Genomic DNA, 24,081 nt, shown 5'->3' on the forward strand with positions numbered 1-24,081 from the left:
AGCTCCGCAAGCCATTCCAAAGGGCCCTCCACACCTGAGCACCCAGGAGCACCTCTGGAATGAGCTTAGCCTCTCCAGGTGACACCTGACATGTGCAAAGCTGGACTGGATGCCGTGTGTGCACACCTTGTGTCAGAAAAGAGCAGAATAAACCCAAACGTCTGTTTACTTTGCATTCCCTGGGTACCCAGCCACATGTCACCCTGAGACCAGGCTCACAGCGTGCAGCCAGGTAGGCTGTCTGGGGGTGGAGGGGGGCCTCATGTTTCTGTTACACAAAAGCCGTGGGCTCGTAGAGCAAGGCTCTGGCATCCACTGTGTATTACTGGGGACATTCCGGCAGAAGCCTCCATAAACCAGAAGTGGAAGCGAAGAGGCAGGGAAGCAGCATCTGAATGACAGGGACGGGGGCTCCAGGGTCATTTCCAGACCCGTGCATCACCTCTGCTGTCAGGTAGGGCAATGGATTTAGCAAGAGCTTCGGAGCCAGACTGACGCAGGTTCCAGGCCTGGTGCAGATCAGCTATGTGGCCTCGGGGGCTGACCTCCTAGCACTGGAACATGAGCTTCTGTGTATGAAATGACAACAGCCTGGCAGCATCGGGGTGGGACCGGGATGTGATGGGACTTCTCACGAGCTGGCCCTACCGCCCTTCCCTTGGGCACTGTCCTGGCAGTCGTGGTCCTGCCAGGCCAGGACACGGGGCTCAGAGTAGGGTGGGGTTCACACCCAGTGCTGCAAGGATTTAACTGCCTTGAATAGCACATCAAAGGTGTTACAATCACTGGGCATGGCCCTGAGGCTTTTCTAAAGTAAACGTATGCATAATCTTTCACTTGGTCAAACTCACCCGGGGGCACTGGGTGCTCAGAGAGCCTAATGAGGGGAGCCGTCATCAGGGAAATAAACAGCCATCAGGCTGGAAACAGACGCATCAACACAGGCACAACCCATTAATTTGATCATTGTTGAGCTGGTCCCTGGACTTTGCTGAGACAAATATATCCAGGAGAAAACACGCGGCTGGGGAGGAGGGGACGACAGGCAGATGACATGCACGCAGAGGTCGCCGCATTGGGCTGCAATTTCATTTGCTTCTTGAGACAGTGCTGACCACATGCCCTGCAGCTTATTCCTGACCCAGGCAGTTCTGAAGTGGGTTTGGGTCTGGGACACGGGGCGGGGGTGGGTTCCCACAAACACAGATCAAGAAGCTTGATGGGAAATACAGAGGGAGCAGGGGAGAGGGCGCTGTGCTGTGTCGGCCGAGTAAAGTACAGGAAAAGTTCCATGTCACAATGTTTTCCCCCGAAGGGATTCGCTGATGCATTTCCTTTTCAGAAAAGGGTTCTTTGCTGCTCTCGGGAGCTGCATTTCATTCGGAATGAAAAATGACGAGAGCGAATTGGACAGCGGCTTGGACCCAGCCTGAAGTGCTGGCTCAATGCACTTCATGTTTATTTAGCTGAAAGCCAGGTTGGGAAGTAGCTCCCTGTGCCAGAGCCCAGGAAACAGGGGTGCGAGGGGGCTGGCGGTGGAGGGTCACCGCACGGCGTGTGGGCGCAGGGAGAGGGCGCTGAGTGGGAGAGGCCACCTCTGCTGGGGGCTCATGCCGCACATTCCGGGGGCCACCTGGGCCCCTCGGGAGGTGACCGCACATGCAGGCTGGCCTCACTCTCTGAGGACCCCCAGGACCTTCGTCGGAGCTGGAGCCCAGCGGTCCAGCGGTCGACTGCACAGAGGCACAGGGCAGGTCAAAGTGCTGGGGTCTGGTGAGCAGGTGGTGGTGGGGGGCAGCCTGCCTGTCCAGTGTAGGCAGGAAGGGGGAGGGGAGGCTGCGCTGCTGGACCCCAGGGAGCCCGACAGACCAGCTCTGCCTGATGCTGGGCACCAGCGTCTCTGCAGCGGTTCGAGTGCCCCAGCCAACAATTCTTACTTTAACTGTATGAGAAAAAGACCAGAACTGAAAGAGAAGGAACAGCCGGCAGTGTGTGCACTCTAAGTTTGTGGCGCGTTTTCCTTTTCTGGAAGGACATCAAGGTGGGTGTGGGTGTGGTACCACCTGCCCCACAGGTGAGAACTCAGGTGAAAAGCACCTGCTACAAGGCAGGTGCGTGGCAAAGAGCAGCCCACCCCCCTGGGGTTTCCACCCTCTCCCAGCTTCTGCCCTGAAAAGCTGGCGTCCCCTTTTTCTGTCCCGGCCAAGTGGAAAACCCAGACACAATAAATACGGCCACAGGATTCCTGTCGCCCTTTCCTGGTCCACACGACGGACATGGTTCAGTCACACATTCTGGCCGGTCCCATGCTCATCTCAGAGATGCCTTTTTCCTGACCGGCTCCAGTTAGCAGAGGCTCCACACACTCTAGCATGAAACCCTTTCCTCCCCAAAGCCGCTCCAGCAAGCAGGAGATGATCCGTGAACAAATATTTAAGTGCACCGGAGACGCTGGATTCTAAAGGAACATACTGCGACCCCTGTAGTCCCCTGAGGAGCCACGGACAGGTCCCCAAGCCACCAGGTCCTTCGTCTGCTGTGATAAGGCTGTGTTTTTGTGTGCTGGGTTCTGCTCAAGTGGGCACATCTGTCCCACATGGGAAGGGAGGCCGCTGGCACGAGGCGGCCCCAAAGCGGCAGTCGGATGCCCGCGTGCGGGGGCCTCTTGGAAGCCAGGTGCTGGCACAGAATTCAGTGGCCGCTGCTGATAAATGGCCCTGTCTTACCTCTCTGAGCACTTGGAGGACCCTCTGACATAGCATGTGGCTACATCGATTGGCATTGGGAAGGCGGGTTGGCTCCTGTGCCACAGCGCCCACCTGCAACTTTCTAGAATGTCTTGCCTCTTAGGATAGCCTCGCCTGGCTTTCAGCTACAGACAGGGCTTAGACGCAATGGAGTGCAGCCCTGACCCCTCTTGCAGGCACGTGGCCCACACCTGCAGCTGCCACCTGCAATCTCGCCCCAAAAGGAGAGAGACGCCCTCCTGCTACCCTGTGTCAGCCCCCGATTCCCCATGTGAGCCCCCAGCCCGCTCCTTCCACCGCATTTCCCAAAGGCCCACAAAAAGCTGCAAGGGAGGCGCTTACCGCCCTGCTGGGTGCTCAGCAGCTGTGCAGTGCGTGCTGTCCCTGGGCTGCTTCCCTGATATGTGACAGCTTACTACGCTGTCACTTCCCACCTCACCAGCGGGCCCCAGAGAGTGCATCTTCACAGCCCTCTGTGTACCGCCCGCCGGGTGATTCGGGGGCTTTCTGGTCCCTCTCCCGTGGTGCTGAGGAAATGAACAGGTGAGGACACGGAGAGGCTGAGTCCAGGCTGTGTTGGAACGGAAGCTGGAGAGGAAAGCCCAACCCTGCTGACCAGCTCGCTATGGGAGCTGGAAGGCTCCGGCAAAGAGGCACTTCCTGAGGACACCACTTCGTCCTCGTCCCTCCACAGGCATTGGGGAGCCAGGGTTCCCCACCATCCGTGCTAAGGCAGAGGGGGCTCTGCCTTTAGGCTCCCAGGAACAAGGAAGACCAACAGGTGACACTTCCACCCGGAAGCATCAAGCTTCCCCCCCCCCCCCCGTCCCCCAAACAGCATTTCCTCGACTGGCAGGAGAGCCTGGAGTGTGGAGTGTGTGCGCAAAGAGGGAAGGAAATTGGGTTTCAATTGATTCATTTTTCCTCTAGATTAGGTTTGCATTGAGTGGGGGGGGGCGACGAGACGACTCAGCAGGGGGGCCAGGGCGCCCTTTGCATTCCAGCTCGGTGGTCTCTCTCTGCTCTCCATGGGCTCCGTGACATGCTTGGCAAAATCCAGTGTGGTACGCCCCCCAACCCCAAACCAGAACCCTGTGCAGAGCCAGCCCCACTGACAGGAGACCCGGTCAATAGCAGGTACCTGGGCCAGGCCTGGTCACCTGGGTCCCTTTCCACCCCCAGAATTAGTGACCGTTAGGTGGGCTCTGCTCTCTGTGCTGGCACTGCCAGGGTGAGATGGGGAAGCAGAAAAGAAAGAAGAAACCGCTTTCACTGGGGGGCAGTGGTCCTGGGAAGAAAAGCCTCCCCTCTCAGCAGGAAGGGGTACGGGGTAGTGCAGACTGCGGGCTGAGCCCTGTTCCTCAGAGCTCCGTGCGAGCTCCTGGGACAGGAACACGGACGGGCGAGAGGCAACTCCATGCTCCATGGCCCACGACACACACTGGTGCGCAGGGCCTTAAAGGGGAGGCCCCGGCACACGCTCACGGCAGCACACCCACTCACAGTGGCCCACACACCCGCCCACAGACGATGGATAAACAAAACATTTATACGATGGAGTATGACTCAACCATAAAAAGGAAGGAAGCACGACACTCGCCACAGCCTGGATGAACGCGGGGGACGCTACGCTAAGCGAGGGAAGCCAGACACAGATGGAACGATTCCGTTTCCATGAACTGCCCAGAGCAGTTAAATCCACAGGGACAATACACATATTGGGGGTTGACGGGGGCTGGGGAGTGGCTGCCAAATGGGCCCAGGGTTTCCTATGGGGGCGATGAACGTATCTTGGAACTGGATTGAGAAATGCCACTGAATTGTTCGATTTAAAATGGCTAATTTTATATCATGTGAATTTCAGTTCAATAATTAAAAAAAAAAATTTAAAAAGGGACTACTCTAGAAATCAGGGAACTAGAGTGGGATATGGAAGTGGGAGGTTGGGGGGCGGCGTGTCTGGGCAATTGCCTTGGAGTTTTCCAGCCCTTTAACTTTGCTACTTTTTTATCTGGCCCCCAGACATGGGAGCAGAGCGGGCATTTTCCTCCGCCTTTGCTGGCTTCCCCTCCCCGTCCCCGTGTGTCCGTGTTTGGGTGTGCACCGACCGGCTTGCTGACTGCCCTCAGCAACACCCTAGGCCCTAAGAGACCGCGAGAGCCCGGATCCGTCTGCCAACACTGGTTTTCCAAACACGCTCGGGCCCTAGCTGCCAAGCCCTGGCGGGTGCGTGATGAGTGTCTGTCCCTGAACCCCACACGGGCGTGTCCACCTGTTGACTCAGCCTCTCTGCCTGCAGGTATCCCAAACTTAAACAGCCAAAAACAAAATCCTTGCCAGCTAGCCTGCCACACCCACTGCTCACACTGTTTTCCTCGAATGACTTCCACGCGCTCAGGCCACAGACGTGGGGAATTCTGAGACATGTCTTTCTCTCGCACCCCATGCCCGATCCATCAGCAAATACTTGGGGGTCCACCCTTGAAACAGATCTGGAATTCCACTCTTTGTCACCTCCACTGTGACCCCCATGGGCCCAGCGAAACCCCCTTACCTGGCCAGGCTGCTTCTGCTCTGGCCCGGGACAGGGGCTGATTTGAAACATGGCAGCCAGTGCGACCACTTCTGATGTAAGCTGGATCCCCCCACAGCCTTGCTGAATCCCAGCCCATCAACGGCCCCCATTTCACTCACTTAAAGCAAAGCAAAGTGCTCAGACGGCCTGCCCTGCCCTGCCAGGCTTCCTGTCTTGCTCATTCTGCCCCAGCGTGCTGGCGTCCCCGCCGTCGACCTCTGTGCTTTTGCTCAAGTGTCACCGTCTCGGTGAGGTCAGCTCACCCCCTACTTAACCTCCGAGCTCTCCTCTGCCCCCTCCCTGCTCCCGCCGGGCATAGGACTACACACTGTTCCTCGCAGCCTGGCCCCTCTCAGTGCTGTGGGAGGCTCTGGACGGCACGTACATGTGTCTTGTTTACCCCTGAACTCTCAGTACCAATGGTGTCCGACGGGCGTTGGAAACCAGTGAGGAAGCCGAACGATTGAAAGGAAAATGAAAAAGGTCTTCAGGGGCTCCCGGCCTCCCTGGGGGACTGATGGGTAAACAAATACTCGCGAAACATAGCGAAGGGACAGGTACAGAGCCACCTGTCTGTCCATCCCAACAAGTCCTCCATAGCTCCAGCTCTCCCTCCTTCTTCCCCTGTTCCAGACCCAGCTTCCCGAGAGCGTGGCCCCATAATCGCTGCCCCCATTCACTCCCATTCCCCCGAAACCAGACTGCTGGCCCCTCCATTCTGGTCAAACTACTGTCACAAGACTCCTCAGCTGCAAAACACGACAGCCAACAGCCGATCTTCCGTTCTTATTTATAGCGCCTCCCTCTCTCGTCAGGGGGCCTGTCTGCCGCTGGCAGCCCCGCCCTCCAGCCCCAAGTCTGCTTGGTCTTCTTCCAGAGTCTGTCTCCCCTGGGCTCTGCTTCACTTCCCTGGTCTGCCCAGTCTACAGCTACCCTCCACTGGACGACCTTGCCCGCCTCCGCCTTTCGGCTCCCCCTAAACAGAGCGAACCCCAAATGATGTATCCTACCCAACCCCTTCCCTCACCTCAGAGTTCATCAGGGAGACAGTGGGAGAGGTAGAGTGCTCTGGACAGAAGGGACAGTCTAGGAGGAGCCAAGCCCCTATGTGACTGGCTGGCACTGGGAGTGAGCTGTCCAGTGTGGGCGGAATATAAGCAGTAGGGATGGAGGACGGGTGAGCAGCAGGGACTAGGGCCAGGGAGACGCCGGGAGGTGCCTCACACGTGGCAACAGCTGGTGAACTCCATCACGGCACCTTCCCATTACCTGCACATCTGGGAAATGGGGCCACCAGCCCCGTAACCTCCCGCCTTCTGCCCCATCACGTCCCCAAGGAAGCCCTGTCTAGAGGCAGAGAAAGGGGTGCTGGGTTCATCAGCACCAGGTCTGGCACAGCGGCTGCGCCCACCCTGGAGTCTCAAGCCCGGAGCTGGTGCTTTCACTGTCGGGCAGAGCCGCCTCGGCACCCATGGCTGGCCCAAGGCTTTGCCCCTTCAAGGCTAAGAAGCTGAAAGCAAAGGGATGGACAGGAGTGCAGAGTAGCCTCAAAAACCAAACCTTGTCTCCCTCCTGGAGATGAGTTGAGATGCCAGGACCAGTTTTGTTGACCCCTGGGCACTGAGACCCAGTGGCCTTCTCACCCTCTGCAGCCATCCCGGAAGCCAGCACTGGACCCTGGCACTTGACCTTGGCCCTGAGTTGAGGCCCCCAAAGCAGCCCTGTCTTTCCTGCTGAACCCACAGCTCCCTGCCTCACTTGCAGTGTTGGTGACAGCTGATGGGCCGTTCTTTGCCACATGGAACTTTAACCCCTGGCCCCACTTCCTGGCTCTGAGCACAGGCCTCGGGGACCTCCCGCTTTGAAGTTAACTTTAAAGCGGCTCCCAGCTCTTAGCCTCTGGTTCAGAGCTTCCCCCAGAAAGTGGTGTATTTTATCTTTATGTGTCAGGATTTATATAAAAAGGGGATAGTTCAAGTCTAAATGTAATGAGTTGGAAGAACAGCTCTCTGGTGGCTTTCTCTAGTGAACACAGCATCAATAACATTGATTGCTAAAAATAACTAATAACACTGGGCTAGGGGTGGCCGGAGACTGCTCCAACCCCGCCTCCGAGAGGATGCAAGGAAAGCGGGCGCTGGCCTCTAAACACACATGCCTCCCACAGGTGAGGTCTGAGCTCAGTGGGGGGGGGAAGCAGAGGCCCAGTGGGAGCCAGGACCTCCCAAGGGGCAGGAGGGCAGGCGGGGTGGGGGTGGGGGGAGCCTTGGTTTCCTCATGGAAAATGGAGATTCATGATTCTCACGGTGGGCCAAGATCAGGCTTCCTGTGGGGACACATGGCCCATAGGCAGGTCCCAGCCTCCTGCCTGGCACGCGGGGAGCACTTTAGTACATGCTGGTCATTGCAATGCTTATTCTTGATACAATCATGGACAAGCAGTTAGCAAATGCAACCTGAGATTGACACAAATGACCCTTCCACGGCCAAGCCCGAGGGAAATTACTGATGTTTAGGGCTAAGCTTTACCCTAATCAGAGACGCTATGGTGTTTGACAAGGCAGATGGACAAGCAGATTACGTGCATCTCATTTACTTCCAGAGGCTTCTTTTCTGTGCTTGATGACTGGTGTGTGCAGAGCCTCTGCCACACATGCAAACTTAGTTCTTCCATGCCCTCTGCTCTGGCCGCTCTGCCCGTGACCCTGATGGCCATTTTCTCCAAGAAACAGCCAGTGTTTGGATAGGAATCTTTGCCAGGGCGAAGCAGGCCCTTCAGCTGGTGGGTCAGCTCAGCCTGTGCAGCTTCCTGCGTTTCTAGAAGGATGCAGTTGCCTAAGCTCTCGTGCTTCCCACCCTCTCCTGGAACTTCTGGAAAAGCAAATGCAAGGTGAGGTGTGTTGAGGGCTGGGGGAGGGAAGGACGACCATAAAATGCCAACCTACAGTTAAGGACGATGGCTATTTAGCCAGCCCCAAATGAGGCTAAGTGAACAGAGAAGAAATGTGTGTTTTAACATTAATAGCACACATGTCAGCTGTGATGGCTGGGGGATTAAAGCATCTGTTCACAGGGTGCCCCTGCGAGGTGGGCTCCTGTCTCGTGTACGGCCTGGGTACGTGGAAAGAGCTAAGGCTCTCTCTGCAGTGCTACACTGTGGATTCTGGGGTAACTTTATCAGTTGCCTTGGAGTGTTGGAGATTAGAAAGTTGCTGTGGGGTGACATTAAGTTACTGGCCCCCAAGGATTGGTAATTAAACGCACTCTGCTTCAAGTGTGGGGATTTACTGAAGTGCCTTGCAGTGTTCTTGGTTGGGGGGCTCCCCTCTGGGCAGCCCAGAGCCCTGTGTCAGCGTGCCCCCCACTACCTCATCGTCCCTGTTGCATCAGTGACAGGACCTGCAGAGCTGGAACAGCTCTCTGGCCTGGGAGGCAGAACCCAGCACCGAGGTGTTCTCTGAAGTCTTTTTGATCTCTGTTCTCAGCGACCAGTGGCCGTGTGGGAGAGTCCCTGTCCTCATGAAACAGAGAGAACACAGCCCTTCCCCCTGGCCACTCCCAGAGCCTTTGGGGATGGCCCCACGTGGCTCTTCCATGCTCAGCAGGAAGAAGGGGAAGTATCTTTGCAGGCTGCTCCGAGGAACAGGGGTGGCGTGTGACTTAGTCTGATGTGAAAACCACCACGGAGTAAAACCGTCACTTCACAAGGCTCATGCCTACTCCGGGCTGGGGACATGGGCTGGACTGTAACTAGCTCCACAGCCTCGTGCACGGCTGCAACTTAGAACCCCCAAAGCCAGATGCCAGAGCCCCAACACCAATGTCCCCTGATCCCTCAGTCTGGGGCTTTCGTTGGCGGCCAATGTTTTGGGGTTGCTCCAAACTGTTAAAATCCTTCGACAAGCATAGCAAGGTAACAGGGGGCTCGACTAGCAGCCAAAGGAAGCCGCGAGCTCCAAGGACACCAGGACACGGCAGAGGACATGGCTCGTGAGCACCTGCAGGTGGTGACTGGGAGAGGCCAAGGTGAGGAAGGTCAGTGCGTGCCCCTCAGAGCCAATGAGGGCTGTCCACACGTCCAGTGCAGCACGTCCACGCCCCACTACACTGAAAGCAGCTGGAGGACACGGAGGCTGTCACCAGCCCCCAGCACGGCCCCGAACAGTGCAACAGTACTGGCACCCAGAAAGTGCTAATAAATACTGTTTGCAGGACAGAATTAAAATGTTAGTCTATAGTAACCTACTCACGCTCACACTTACACTCAGCACCGCGCACGCGCACCCACATGCACACACACACACACACACACACACACACACGTGCACACACCCGAGAAGTCCTGAAGCTGCAGAGGAGAGGAACGCTGGGAGGCTCTGGCTGGGTAATGAGGGAACAGCAGTAAGCCAAATGCTTAGAACAGAGCCTTTTGCTTTCTTTCCTCCGCTCAATTCTGTCACCAGAGACCTCTGACTATTGTATTCTGATTCCACCAACGTGGAGATGGATTTGGGGGAGAAAATCACTCACTCTCTTTACAATAGGAAAGTAAGAAGCACACAGACTTCATTTTGGAATCCGGCCTTTCTCTGGGGAGTTAGTGTAGAAGGCGACTCCTCCCTGAATGCCCTGCTTTGGCTTTATGGGTTTTAGATCTGCCTCCGCCCTCCACCCCCCCGAAAAGAGGCCCCTAAAGCGCTTGCTTGGCTAGAACACCAGAGACGGAGGTCTCAGAAGCCTCTTCTTTTCACAAGGCAGCTATTATTAACGCCTTACGTTTATATGCTATTCCACAGTTTTTCAAAGCCACTTAACGGTATTGCCTCATTTGATTCTTCCAATAGCCCCGCAAGATTGGTAAGGCAGGTCTCATCTTCTCCACTTAACAGGTGAGGGAACTGAAAACGTGGGGAGGGGGTCTCTTGCCCACGGTCACCTGGGTGTCAGCAACAGTTGTCCCAGGTCCTCGTCTGCTGCTCCCACAAGGTCACTCTTTCTTTTGTTAACCTGCTGCTTTGGGAGGTAACAAAGGTGCTGGAGGATGGCCTTTAGCAATGGTGTGTTCCCCGAATGAGCCAGAGGGAGATGAGACACAGTGAGGGCTGCAGGAGTTCATCCTGGTTAGGGTTTCAGCCCCAGTGCTGTTACAGGATGAAGAAATGAAATCAGGCTGAGAGAGAGCCCTCGGCTGGCATGGGATCGGCTAGAGCTCAGGAAGCAATGCCCTCATCTCACAGAGTCACCCATCCGGCTACCAGAACAGGTACATATTTACACTGCGTGCCACTAGACTGTCCCACTGTGGCCACAAGGTTGCCTCATAGTTAGAAAAGCAGAGCAAACTGAACCAGCTTTCTATTCCTCTTCAATAAGCCACCGCTTTTTCTTAACAGTTTCTCCACACTTGCAACCCCTCAGCAGAATCACAGACTGGAGAGCAGTTTAGCAGACTAGATAGGGCATACCTGTCGTCAAATCCTGGCATAAAATAGCTGTACACTACTCCAGGAGACGCCTTCCCTTCTTAGAGAAACAGAGGTACACTGGGTGTGGGAGAACAAGCACTCAGCACCACGGACAGCGGCCTGCAGTGCCAGGGGCAGCCCCCCACCGACCGAGGTCCTGGCTGGTGACATGTTCTCCGCTTATCTCTAGCCTATGCCTAGAAGCACACGGCAGTCATTCGTCACCTGGAAACAGCAGCCAGTGATTAGGGAGGCTCATGTCACTGCTCATCTGCCTCCATCAAATCTGAAACGTGACTGCTTGTCACTTGTTCTAAATCATTTCCCCACCAACCCTCTATATAATAACTTCCTAAAGTTTTGGCCATCAGGAGGAAGAGATTGTTGCCTGAAGGTGGGTAAGACTAAGATTTGTTGGGGGAGAGACGAGAGCCCAGCTCAAACAGCCTGATTTTCTTACAAGACAATGATGTTCGTAGGCTTTTCTCAGAGCCCCGTTCACCTTTCCAACCACACTGGGTCCGTGTCAGAGGCTCCATGTGAGAGAATGGCCACTACAGGACGTGCTCAGATTTGCGGATCTTCTCGGAGGCTACGGTTTAATCTGGCACCAGTGGCTGGGGCCCATGAGACGGGCAGTATGCAGATAAATTCTGCCGCGTGTGTGCTCACTAAATCCACCACGCTAGATGTGCATTTGGAGGCAATCCTGCCTGCCCACAGCAGATTTTCCAGATCCTGGCAATTGGAGCATGTTAAGGACGAGACACAGCTGCCAGGTCTGATTTCTTAAATCAAGATTCGTTTTGTGGGGAGGGCAGGAGGGAAAACTTAATGCACCACCTGGCAAGGTGAGGAAGGGAGGGGGCGGGGGGACGCCTGCTGCTTTGGCCCCTCTGTACACTTTGGGTGGGAGCCAATCCCCTCGCTGCTAGAGCCTTCCAGCTCGGGGGAGGGCAGGGCGGGCTTCCCATGGACACTCTGGGAGAAGCCGTGCCTGACTCCAAAGTCAGAACTGTGGGGCCTGAATGTGAGAGAAGTTTCCGACGGAAGGACCAGGAGTTGATGGTTTATGCTGTGTGCTATTTGTTGCTCCCTGGTTTTCAGCCGTTCTTGCCACTTCACACTCGGGTTTCTGCCGTGCCCCCAACTCCCAGCCTCCGCACTGCGCACGATCCCAGAGGGAAACCATGGGCCAAGTGGGTGCTCAGGGCACGCCCTGGCCGAGGGATGGCTAGCATGTCCGTGTGTGACTGGGTGACAGTCCTTTATCAGAGTGCTGGCGAGTCCGGGCTGCACAGTCATGTTTGTCCAACTGTCTGTCCATCTGCCTGTGGCAGGGCAGCTATTTGTAAATAATAATTAACGAGATTTTACATAATAGATGAGCCAACCTCATTCCCAGTCGTAATGGCCACCTCCATTCTTCCACTTTTCCATTACGGCTTGTGCAGGGTTGGGGGTACAAGTGGGGGGAGTTGAGAAGGGGTTGGAGGAGGGCAGAGGCAGAAATGAGGTGAATTAGGGAGACTTTTGTTGCGTTTAATATCAATTCATTTCGCGGACTGCTGACACAGCCAGATTCCACAGCTCAGAATTCACGGGGCTCCCTAGTGCGCAGACTCAAAAAGAAAATACAAAACAACTTTTCAAAAAGTGACCTGCCATCAGCAAAACACTTTTTAAAAATTTAATCTCCCCCAAAGTCACTATTGTCAATGTGAGCGTGCACGCACACACACACGCACGCACACAATCTGATTTTGATTTTCTTATTTGGGTCAGGGCATTTTGTTTCCTTATGTCATAATCACATCATGTGCCAGAGTCAGGCCGTTTCTTTACTTTATATCAGACGCACATGCAAAACGACAAGGACACTAAGAACGTCAGGAAAAGGAACAATGAAGGAAGGGCCCAGCCCCGATCTGGAGGAAGAGTGGACAGCGGGCCTCCATCTGTCCGTCCCCGGGAGCTGGGCGCCCAGGACAGTGCCCACAGGAGGCTGAGTGTGCAGACTGGCCGCTGTGCCTGTCCCACAGCCGCCCTGTCACCAGCGCGTCCCCTCCTTCCTGCGCTTCCTCTTGCCCTCGTCCTCGTCCTCATTCATCCTCCTCCCCCACCAGCGTGGCTCTTTCCTCCTGACCTTGGTCAGCGTCTCTCGCTCTGTCTTTGTTCATTTTCTGAAAGTGCTCCAAGGCCCACTGTCTTCCTCAGCGGAGCCCCACAGAGTCTCCTCTTCTCCCTGAGCAGCCACCGTTCGGGTCTGGGGTATCCTGAGCAGAGGGACTGACGTCACACCAGAGCCGAATGAGAATGGCTTTCAGCAGACCTGACGCCTGGGACTTCTCGGGGCTGCAACTCCCGTGGCTCTCATTGGGTCAGCCTCCCATCGCTGGCTCACCTATGGCTGAGGTGTTCATCCACCTGGGAGCCGTCCCTGGGGTGCAAAGGGCAACCTCAGTGCTGGGTGGTCCTGCGACTCCTGGGCAGCCCCACAGCGGGGGTGGAATCCATCTCTCCGGGGTCATGTGACCTCCTGGGGCCATCCCCAGTGTCACCGAGATCCTTTGTTGCCAGCCAGTGGGGCGCTGGCCTGCATAGGAACAGAGTGACGTAGGGCAAACATGGAAAGCTGGTGGGGCTGTCGTCCAGCCCAGTACGGGCCACAGAGCAGGGCGGCCACTGACATGGGGAATATGTCCTTTCCCGGATGGAGCCCTTAGGCCTGAGTCCTGCTTACTCACAACAGCCCGACCAGCCACACTGACTGGTGTGTGGGTTCCAGCCCACCTGGGGCAGCTGTCAGAAGCTGAGCCTTTGGAATCAGGGGCCAGAGAAGCTGACAGGGCGACTCAGTGGCCCAGGACACTTCCCTACACCACCCCAATCGCTGTTTAGAAATTGTCCTGGATGGTTGAGCAGAAAAGCCCACTTGTCCCAGTGTATCCAAGTGATCAAATGAAATAAAAATCAAACCAACAAGTATCAAATGCCAAAGCAAAGCCTGTGCCTGGGAAGAAGGAGTGGCCATTAGTGTCCCGTTCCGGCAGCGTGTCCCGGCGGAGAGCTCAGCACCGAGCACACAGAATACGCATCTGGGTGAGGTGTGGACTCACAGTGACAGAGCAAACCAGCCGCAGGAGGCAGGTGAGGGCCGCTTGCTCTGCGGCAGTCCGGGGACCCTGACCACTCTCCTAGGAGTAGGCAAAGGTCGTGGGCTTTAGCTACTTGGGAGGCATGCCGCTGAGCCACACCGTCGTTTATTGAGCGGCAGAGATGGGCTGGGCCCCATGAAGAAGTGGCTGGGAACACAAAGGCCAGTTTGAACACATCTCTGCAAGTCGCGCCCGCCCTGGTGGAGAAGACACGGCAGGAAGCATGATTGCTTTGCGTCTGGCGAGTGCAGGGCCAAAATGACGCCTGGAGAGCAGGGAGGTGGGACGGGCAGTGGCAGGATGGCTCCATGGAGGAGGTGACGTTCAAGTTGACTGTCAGAGGGTCAGAGGCTTTTCAGGGAGACAGGGGCTTTGCAGGCAGAGGCACAGAGGACAAGCCAGTTCCATGCGACAGCACTGAGAAGATTCTGTTGTCAGCAGGTCGGTCCTTCTCAGAACATGGCATGTGTGGGGGTCAGCCTGAGGAGCATGGAGCCCCACCTCCTCGCGTTTCTGCCCCCACTTATGCACCCCGAGTATGGGGTGTGGGGGTCGGAGTGGAAGAGGGTGGAGCTCTTCCTGGGGACTGCAACACGGCACCATCTGATACAACGTCGCGGTGACCTTGAGGGCACGGAGACAGAAGCAAGCAGACTGTCCTGTGTACGGATCGATCCGAGGCAGGGGCTGCACTCGAGCGCCAGCGAGGCTTGGAGGCAGGAGGGCCAATGTCTGTAACCGGAGAGGCCTGTTTGGACTTCGCGCTGTCAAATGCTCCCAGTAGTAGATGCAGCTGGATGCGGGGAGATGGGCTGGACGTGGAAAGGAGCTAATAAATGAAGGGCTGTTTGCAGGACTGAGGTGGCTGGCCACACAGAGACGCCAGAGAGCGCGGGACATGCATGGGGGGTACCACTCCCAAATGCACACTCGGCAGGATGGGGCCCGGCTCACCCAGCGCGATGCCAGATGCTGTCAGGCTCTGCTGTGAGCTGAGTGCATCCCCCAAATTCAGGTGTTGAAGCTCTGACCCCCAGCCCCTCGGGATGTGACTATGTTTAGAGGGTCTTCAAGGAGGAGAGCTCGTTAAAAAGAGGTGCTGGGTGGGCCCTACTCATTATGATGGGGTCCTTATGAGAAGAGGAGATCAGGACACAGATACACACAGAGGGAAGATGCTGTGAGGACACAGGGAGAGACACCGCTACGAGCCACGTGGAGAGGCCTCCGCAGGAAGCAGCCCTGCCCACCTCGGTCTTGGTCTTCCAGCCTCCAGGCTGTGAGGAAACAGATTATTGTTTAAGCCGTGGGGTCTGTGGTGTTTTGTATGTTATGGCAGCACGAGCTCAGGGTTGCTCCAGCAGCACCAAGCACCCAGGTGAGATGGGGGAGTCCGAAAGAAAAGAGGGTGACACCATCCAGAACGGGAGATTCAATCCTGCCAATGGCAGCTCTGACTTCTACCAAGAATATCTGCTGTGTGTTAGTAAAGGCAAAGTTACCACATTGAAGCCTTGGGCAGGGGTATCCTCGGGGAGGGGGAATACACGTGTGTGCCACGCGCCTCACACGTGAACGACGGACAGCCCTACAGAACAGTCACGGATGAGCACGCCATCGGAAGACCAGGGAGGTGCGAGCGGGGCTGCTCTGCCGACCTGATGAAGGCACTTCGGACAGAGCTGTGTCGCCTGTGCTCTTACCGTTGTTTTGCCTGTTGTGATGAACCTCTCAGGTGTCTTCGTTTCCCAGCCAACGTTTCAGGCTCTGAGGACAACAGCAGAACCCCCTAGGACTCCACGCCCCAGACCTTGGCGGGTTAAGGGGGATCTGATGTTGATTTTTTTTTTCCAAGTCAAGTTGTCCTTTCAATCATAGTTGTGGGGGGCGCAGCTCAGCTCCAGGGCCAGTTGCTATTGTTAGTTGCAGGGGGCACAGCCCACCATCTCTTGCCAGAGTCGAACCTGCAACCTTGTGGCTGAGAGGACACACTCCAACCAACTGAGCCATCCGGGAACTCAGCGGCAGCTCAACTCAAGGTGCCGTGTTCAATCTTAGTTGCAGGGGGTGCAGCCCACCATCCCTTGCAGGACTCGAGGAGTTGAACTGGCAACCTTGTGGTTGAGAGCCCACTGGCCCATGTGGGAATCGAACCGGCTGCCTTCGGAGTTAGGAGCATGGAGCTCTAACCACCTGAGCCACCAGGCTGGTCCCTGATGTTGATTTTTGTTTCCAGAAGAAATCAGTGGGCCTCGGGAGAGAACGGACTGACATTTCAGTGTTTCTGTCTCGCAAGTCTCCACATTTATAGACAAAATCCCAAGCAGAAAGCTCCCGATTGTCGGGGTGAAATGCGGCCCCTAATTCCTGCCCTTACTTCTGGAGAACGCACATGGCTCTTCCTGACTCTCGGCCCCAGATCATCCCTCCTGCCCTGCCCAGCAGTCGCTTGAACACACGCAGGCCCCAACGAGAAGGTTCTGGCCCGAAGACGCCCTCCTTCCAGGGCAGAGCCTGGGAGAGACCCCTGAGGGGGGACACCTCAGGTCTCCGCCCAAGTAATCCAGTTCCCATTCTGTCAAGACAGGGCCCACTGAGGTGGCCTCCGCCTTTCAATCACACCAGACCTCTGCTTCCCCAAGTCGTCCAGGACTCAGAGCCTGTCAGTGGGCAGTGGATCAGAGACAAAGTCTCCCAGGGTGACGGCGCCCTCTAAGCCTCATCCAAAGTCAGGAGGAAAATCGCCTCCATTGGGTGCATTTCTTTTCAAGACTGAGAGCTGCAAAGACGTACCCCAAACACAGGGATGCAGAATGTCCGCGACAAAGCTGCACCCCGCCATCTAAAGGCCTGTCTTCCCAGATCCATTTCACGGGGGTGACTGTGCGAGAGCATGTGCATGTCAGAGGGAGAGAGACAGGGAAGTGAGGGAAGAAGACAGACTCACTGTTTCAGCCTCAGTGAGTTTCCAAATCTCTTCCGCTATCATCGTGCCAGGACAGGTGAACAGACACGTACACCTGCACGGAGAAGCGTGGCTCACAGCAGCCAGGAGGCGGCAGCCACCCAACGGTCCACTGGCAGATGACAGATAAACACAACGTGGTCTGCAGCAGGGATGGACCTGAGGACGTGATGCTACATGAAGTAGGCCAGGCACGAAAGGACAAATCCTGCAGGCTTCCACTTTTATGAGGGACCCAGAGTGGTCAGAGTCATAGGGACAGGGAGGAGAAGGGAGGCTGCCAGGGCTGGGGGAGGGGAAGCGGAGTGAGTGTTTAATGGGGACAGAGATTCAGTTTTGCAAGACAGGAGTCCTGGAGAGGGATGGCGGGGACGGCAGCACAACAATGTCATGCACTTAATGTCACTGAATTGTTCACGTAAATATGGTTAAAGTGGTACATTTTGTTGTGTATTTTCACCACAATTAAAAATAAATGTTAAAGGATCTGTACAGACACTGCGCTCGCACCACAGACCAGGCAGCACCCAGGTTCGGTCACGAACAGTAAGGAGCTTCCATCCTGCAAACAGCCCTGCAGGGAGGGCGTTGTTACCCACTGGTCACAGAAGACAGTGAAGCCTGGAGGGTATGTATTTGCTTAAGGTCACCTGCTAAGAAGAGACTGAGCCAGGGTTCAAACTGGGTGTTCCTGGCACCCGCCAGGCCCCCCTCGAACACGTGCTGAAACAATGACTGGACGAATGGGTGGATGGATGAGTGAAAGGACGGATGATGGATGCCAAAGCCAGACTTTACACACTGCTCAACTCGCCCTGGTTTCTAAAGTTTTTATTTTTAGGGGAGAGCAGGGGAAGGGCTAGAGGTAGGTGGGGCACCTTTTAAAGCAGTCACTCTAAATATTAATCGAAAATGTACCGGAGTGAGGGGTTTCACTGTGGGGCGATGCAAATGTTTCAGAAGTAGATGGAGGTGGTGGCTGTACAACATCGCAAATGCACTAAATGCCACTGAGCTGTTCACTTTAAAATGGTTAATTTTATGTCACGTGAATTTCAACTCAATAAACTACTATATATATATATATATATCTGAAATTGAATACAAATATACCAGAAATGTGTTTACCAATGGTTTACTCAGTATCTGGTTGTGTAAACACACACAGATGCTTCAGCTGTGGCCAGGTCTTTGTTCTCTCCTCTGGGGGGTCTGGGTGGCAGGCAGCTGGGCTTATCAGGGCGAAGATCCTCTCAGGGGAGCTTACAATGCCACTTCACGGACGATGACGCTACCATGTAACCCTGGGGCACTGAGCCTGTGCACACCAACCCGCAGCTGGGGTTGGGGGTTTTCAGACCCGGTTTTATGAAAAGTTCCCTAAGTATTTTCTCTTTGGGGGGTTATCTATCTCATTAAATAATAAGTCACGAAGCTGGGAGCTCTGACCTGCGTCACCTCATCAGCATCTATTTCCCTGTATCTTTTGAGAGAAAGGATAACTTATTCCCCAGGATGGGTGCTGGGAGCAGCCCACCTGATAAAGAGATGTGGTTAGTAATGAATTAAATTAACATCAACTTTCAGCCGACAATGGAGAGAAGCTTCCAAATACTGTGTGCATATCCATGTGTACACGTGTGTGTACACGCCCCACACACATCCGGCTGAGCTGGGAAAGCGCTCCATGAAGGAAGGGACAGGGATGGGCTGGGAAGCAGGTGCCACCCTCTCTCCAGCTGCAGTGAGCTGGGATTCGACACACTGGGGCTCGCTCTAGTGCCTGAAGGAGCCCACTTCTCAAAGGAGCTCTCGGAGGGCACGTCCGACTCCTTTATAATGTGAATAAGCACCTCCTAAGGCCTGTTTGGGAAATTAATCTTTTGGTTTCTTCAAGTGTGGCACGGAGTTCCGGAAACAGGGTCAGTGGCTAATGCCTGTCTTACGACTTGGAAACAAAGCTGCGGGGATTACTTACGTGAATTATGGTACTTCTGTGCAATGAAATAATATTCAATCATTAAAAACGAGGTGAACATCAACTGAGAAATATGTTCCTGAAAGTACCGTTAAGCAACCACAACAAAACTCAGGTTACAAACCAATAAACACAGCGTGATTACACTACTGCAAACTGTGGTGCTTTTACGTAGATGGTGGAAAACCATCTGGAAAATTCCAAAAGCTGAGCTGTAAACAGTGGTTATTTCTGAGAGTGGACTGTGGGTGTGTTTCCTGCCTTCGTTTTTCTTGTCTGTGTTTTTATCACAAACATCTACCGCTTGGGCCATAATGAAAAGGCACTAAGAGTTCATTTTCATTTAAAAAGAAAAAAAATTGATCCTACTGAAGGCCTTCAGACTCTCCTAGCCCCGAGGGAGGCAGATGGAAGCGCTATTGGAAGAGAAGGCAAACCCAGGGCCACCCTTCCTGGCTGTGACTCCGGGATTCTCTGCAATCGCCTTCGGGGCCATGTGCTCACACACACTCATGTCTGTGGAGGACCAGGTTCCTTTCGGCTTCCACGGGGCTCCTCCCTCACACCATTTCTCTTGCCGGGTCACACACTCATTCCTTGGGCACTGAACGAGCCCGCTGTGCTTGGGGGCAGGTGACGGCCCCACGACGATGAGCCCCCAGCCCCCAGCCTGTGGTGATTCAGCAGGGCCAGGCGGGCATGAGGCCTGGCCATCCAGGGGCACAGGTAGAGCTCCCGGGCTACCCCACCCCGGGCACACAAGGCTCTCAGCCTCTGCCCTCACCCGCTCGTCCCCAGGGCATGTGGGCCTGTGAAATAAACCTGTCTGCCCCACAGGTGGACCAGGTAGACAGGACCGCTGACCACTATAAGTGCCACTTTTGGTTGGGTGGCCACTGAAACAATGCTGCCGTCCCTCAAAAGTCCTGGGCGGGACTTGGGAAAGCTGCCTGATCCACCCGTGACTGTGGGCCTTGGGGCAAATCCTGGGCCTCAGAGACAAGCCTCCTTCTTGGCCAGAAGAGAAGGGAGCTGAACAAGAAGATCTCTGGGCCCCTCCCAGCTCAGGCATTCTGTGACCGTCTATGGGTGTGACACAGTGTGACATAGTAGGACTTTCTACTTTGACAGCAACTGGACCACAGCGGCACCCTCTCCCTACTTCCCTATTTCAGAATTAGGAAGGGAACAGGGGGACAGAAAATCCTCACCAGCTTAGAGTCCCCGTCCCCCCACCCCCACCCCACGTACCACAGCTCAGCTCCACAAACGGCCTCTAGTGTTGAGTCCAAACCCAGGACACAGCAGGCTCCAGTGACCACGCCTCACTCAGCTCCCCGAGCCCGGGGGCTCCCACCCAGAGGCCCCACTCTCTGGCCTCCACAAGCCCCGTCCGAGGAGGCCCGACACCCACAGCCAGACACATCCCTCCGTCATGGCGGTTGGTGGACAAAGCACTTCTGTGCATGCGCTGAGCGACGGGTCCGAAAACCCAGAAGACGTGAGTTCTAGTCCCAGCCCCTCGTCCCAGGGTCCTCGTCCATTGGGTGAGGCTTAAGCACAGCGGTGAAAGTAAACACCCGCCCAGTGACGGGCCCTTCAGGAGAGATGAGGTGTCCCCTGCCTTATGCCTCACGCTGGAAGGGCAGCCAGTGGGCTGGTTTGTTATCCTTTGTGCGGCCCTGCCCATCCCAGGGCGCGGGGACAGGAAGACGGCCTCGCCGCGCCAGGCTGTGATACCCGTCACTGGGTGAAGGGACTGGGGCTGACCAGTTCCATCCGGTCTCTCGTTCATTATTGTTTTTCTTTTCCATCCACCTCCAATTACCCAAAACAGAAATAGCTAAGAAACCCTAAAAATGTCTACAATACAATCAGAAAAGCACAGGCACACTACTGTCACCACGGGGCTTGCTCTCCGGGTACAGAAAGATGTGCTTTCCTGGCATCTCCATGTGCTGATGAAAGTCATGGCCTGACCCCTTGTCTGCCCACAATTAAAACGGCTGGTCGCCACCCCTCCAGCACAGCCCTGAAACAAGCGGAGGGCGGAAGCATCTGGAAAGGTGCTCCCCGCCAGCTCTTTCTGCCTCTTCCCTCACTATCCTCCTCGCACTCAGCCTGGGTGGGCTGGGGACCCTGCTCTGAGCCACACGGACTCCTGAAAGGGCAGGGAGCCTCTGCTCCCTTTACAGGCTTTACTTCCACTGAGGAATTACACTGAAAAAGGCCTTTCTACAGGCTCAGCCCGAATTCCTTCCCCCTTCTGCCTCGGGCAACAGTCACCCTCCAAAGAGGCCAGATGCCCAGACAGGGTTACACCAGCTGACTATCGGGGAGGCCCGGGCAGCAGGGGCTGGGCCAGGGGCAGTCTCACCAGGAGAAGCAGCAACACCACCACCACCGGGCAAAACCCAGAGGGAATTGAGCCAGGCCCAAAGCTCTGGGAGAACTTTCTCACACCCGGCCTACAGGCAGCGGGCTGTGGTCATTGCCCCAGCTGTGAGCCTCGGCTCTGCCACTTAGGAGCTGCTGGCAGTGACCTCCCTGCACTGTTCCCCACCCCCACCGAGCGCTCAGCCGTGTTAGCTGGTAGCCCGCAGCCCAGAGCCGGCTCGCACACCTGTGCAGGACGCCAGCCACGGCCGCACACGGAGCCTGGGCACACCTATCCTCAGAAAGCTCTCCTGCCCCTTCCTGCTCCGTCCGTCAGTCCCTGGGACCACGCCCTTTGTGCAGTATTTCTAACTCAGGCTGAACCAGGCCCGCCAGGCGCCAGGGCTGGGGAAGGAGGGGAGGAGAAGAGGCCTTGTGGGGACCCTCCGAGGCCAGTTCCCCTTTCCCTTCGCGCTGCCGAGGAGGCGCAGGAGCAAAACCCATGGAGAAAGGGAGCAGGTGGGAAGGGGAGGCAGGAGAGCCAAGGAACCCCCCACGTCCCCATGCCAAGCGCCACACCTGAGCTCCGCCGGGACCACAGCCCTCCCCACCAGGGCCTCCGCCGTCCTCCGTGGAAACCTGAGCTCCGTCCTCAACGCTGACAGCTGGGTGCTGGACCTCAGGGCGCAGACGAGAGGCTGGGGTGCAGGGAGCCCCCGCCCCTCTGGGCCCGGCTGCCACACTCTTGGATAGCCCGGGATAGTTTGGCCCCAGGCCCTCTTGAGGGCCTTTTCTTTGATATTTATTAACCCACTTTCTGTCTTGGCATTGGGAGCAAGGAGGAAAGCTCAGCCAAGGCTATGAATAGGCCAGGCCATCCCTGGGGAGGAGAGTGAGCTCATACCTACAGCACAGGTGCCAAGCATAATAAAGTTTTCCGAGTCTGTGTAAATACAGGCTGTGCCACGTTGGGCACGGAGGGTGGGCCTCGGGGAGCTGAGCGGGATCTGCCCCTGACACTGGCAGAGCTTTTGGCCACCTGTGCCAGAGCTGGGCCCTGTTGGGAAGGACCTGTCTGCCACGCCATGTTTCCAGCCTGGTCAGACCTGGTGGGAGTCGCCACGCAAGTGGGGGAGGGATTCCCAAGACGACATGCAGTATAAATGACTCCTGTAAACAGCGAGTTTAATAAAAAGGCAGTGAGGGAATTTATGGGCGACCCAAAGATAATTAAAATTATTTATCTACTTACCTCCCTTGCTGGCTGATCAGTCTATTAATTATCTATTATACAGTCGCTGATTTGCATTTTAGTGAAGGGACAGGAAAGAGCAGGTGACAAGCACCAACGACGGGTCCAGGAACAGGTGCGGGGGCAGATGTGGACCCTCCGCTACCCACACCGCTTGCCCACTCACCCCCCTCCAGGCCACATTCCTGCTCCGACTGCTGAGAAGCTGGGATCTGAGGACCTGAAAGTTCAGTGTGAAGGGTACGCACCTGTTTGCAGAGTGGGACCTCCTAGGACAGGCTCCCGGCAGAGGGGCCAGCAGACCAACTCACGGGAAATGCTGGCCACCGTCCTCTGGCAGTTCTGACTTAGCGCTGCATTAGAAAAAGAAAACACAAGAAAGAACCCATTTCAGTCTCTGATGATCTGGAGCACATCACACACGCTCTCCCGCGCTCTTGATTAAAAATATCACAGGACAGACTGTCATGGGAACGGCGTCTTTGAACACTGCACATGAGAAAGCATTAGGCTGGGAGAAGCTGCAACAGACGCCCCCAGCTCTGCCACCGCCCTGCGCTGAGACTCACAATACGGGACAGCACGCTGGGACACGGTGGGGGGCGGGGGGTCCGACTGGCAATGACCAGACTTAAGGTGGGATGTCATGTCACCTGCTCCCAGCACGGCCCCCACTCTTCTCTCAAGACAACAGAGCCTTGTTGGGGGTAAGGCTCAGCACCAACCCCATTACCGGCCCGGGTTCCCCAGCACCAGCCACATTCCAGGCATGTGGAGCTGCGCAGAGCTGGCCAGGACCTGCGGATGGTGCAGACCTTGAAGTGTCTCTAAACGCCTAACCCCTTTCCCCAAAACCTGTCAGCCTCCCCGCAGCCAGCCTTGGGGGCCAACTCCTTCAAACAAACCTCTTATCTTTTATCTATCATCTATCTATCTATCCATCTATCTACCACCTACATCAATCATCTATCATCTCTCTATAGCTGTCAATCATCTATGTATTATCTAATCTGTCTTATCTGTCAGTCATCTACCTATCATGTATCTATTATCTATTTATTTATGCATCTATCTATTATCTATTATCTATATTATTTATCAATATCGATCACTGTCTATTATCTGTCTATCCATCTGTCACTTATCAATCATCTATCTCTCTAATCCATCCATCCGTCTCAGGATGGACAGTTATGCCTAGATAGATGGGTAAGTAGCTCCTCCTGGTTCAGTTGCTCTGAGGCTGCTCCCTGACTCACAGTCTCTCCAGCTTGCACCCCATAAACACAACCAGAAATGCCACTGCCCCCCACCATGCTCCGGGGGAGGAGCTGTGCCCCTGCAGTGGCACAGAAGGGGTGGGGGAGGAGGCAGCGAGGGGCCGGCTGTCTGCCTGGGAACAGGGACTGCACGGGCAGAAGCCAGGAACACACATATCCTCGAGTCTCTGGAAAGTGACCCTCTGGCCCCAGCCAGGCTTCTGCGTGGGCCTCAAAATCCGTTTCTGGCTGTCAGAGCCGAGCTCCCTGGTGTTTGCAGGACAGTCTCTGCACCCACCCCGCTCT

General features: G+C 55.6%; 1 protein-coding gene across 5 annotated transcripts in view; it reads right to left on the reverse strand.

Moving 5' to 3' along the window:
* RBFOX3 (RNA binding fox-1 homolog 3) overlaps positions 1–24,081 on the reverse strand; it is a 362,884-nt gene that overhangs the window by 140,636 nt on the left and 198,167 nt on the right. For all 5 annotated transcript variants that reach the window (XR_012492320.1, XR_012492319.1, XR_012492317.1 and 2 more), the window contains exon 3: positions 22,765–22,869. The gene's annotated coding sequence lies outside the window, so the exon portion shown is untranslated. The remainder of the gene's footprint in view (positions 1–22,764; positions 22,870–24,081) is intronic.

This window comes from Rhinolophus sinicus, linkage group LG15 (genome assembly GCF_036562045.2).
Source record: "Rhinolophus sinicus isolate RSC01 linkage group LG15, ASM3656204v1, whole genome shotgun sequence".
In the NCBI taxonomy this organism is placed as follows: Eukaryota; Metazoa; Chordata; class Mammalia; order Chiroptera; family Rhinolophidae; genus Rhinolophus; species Rhinolophus sinicus.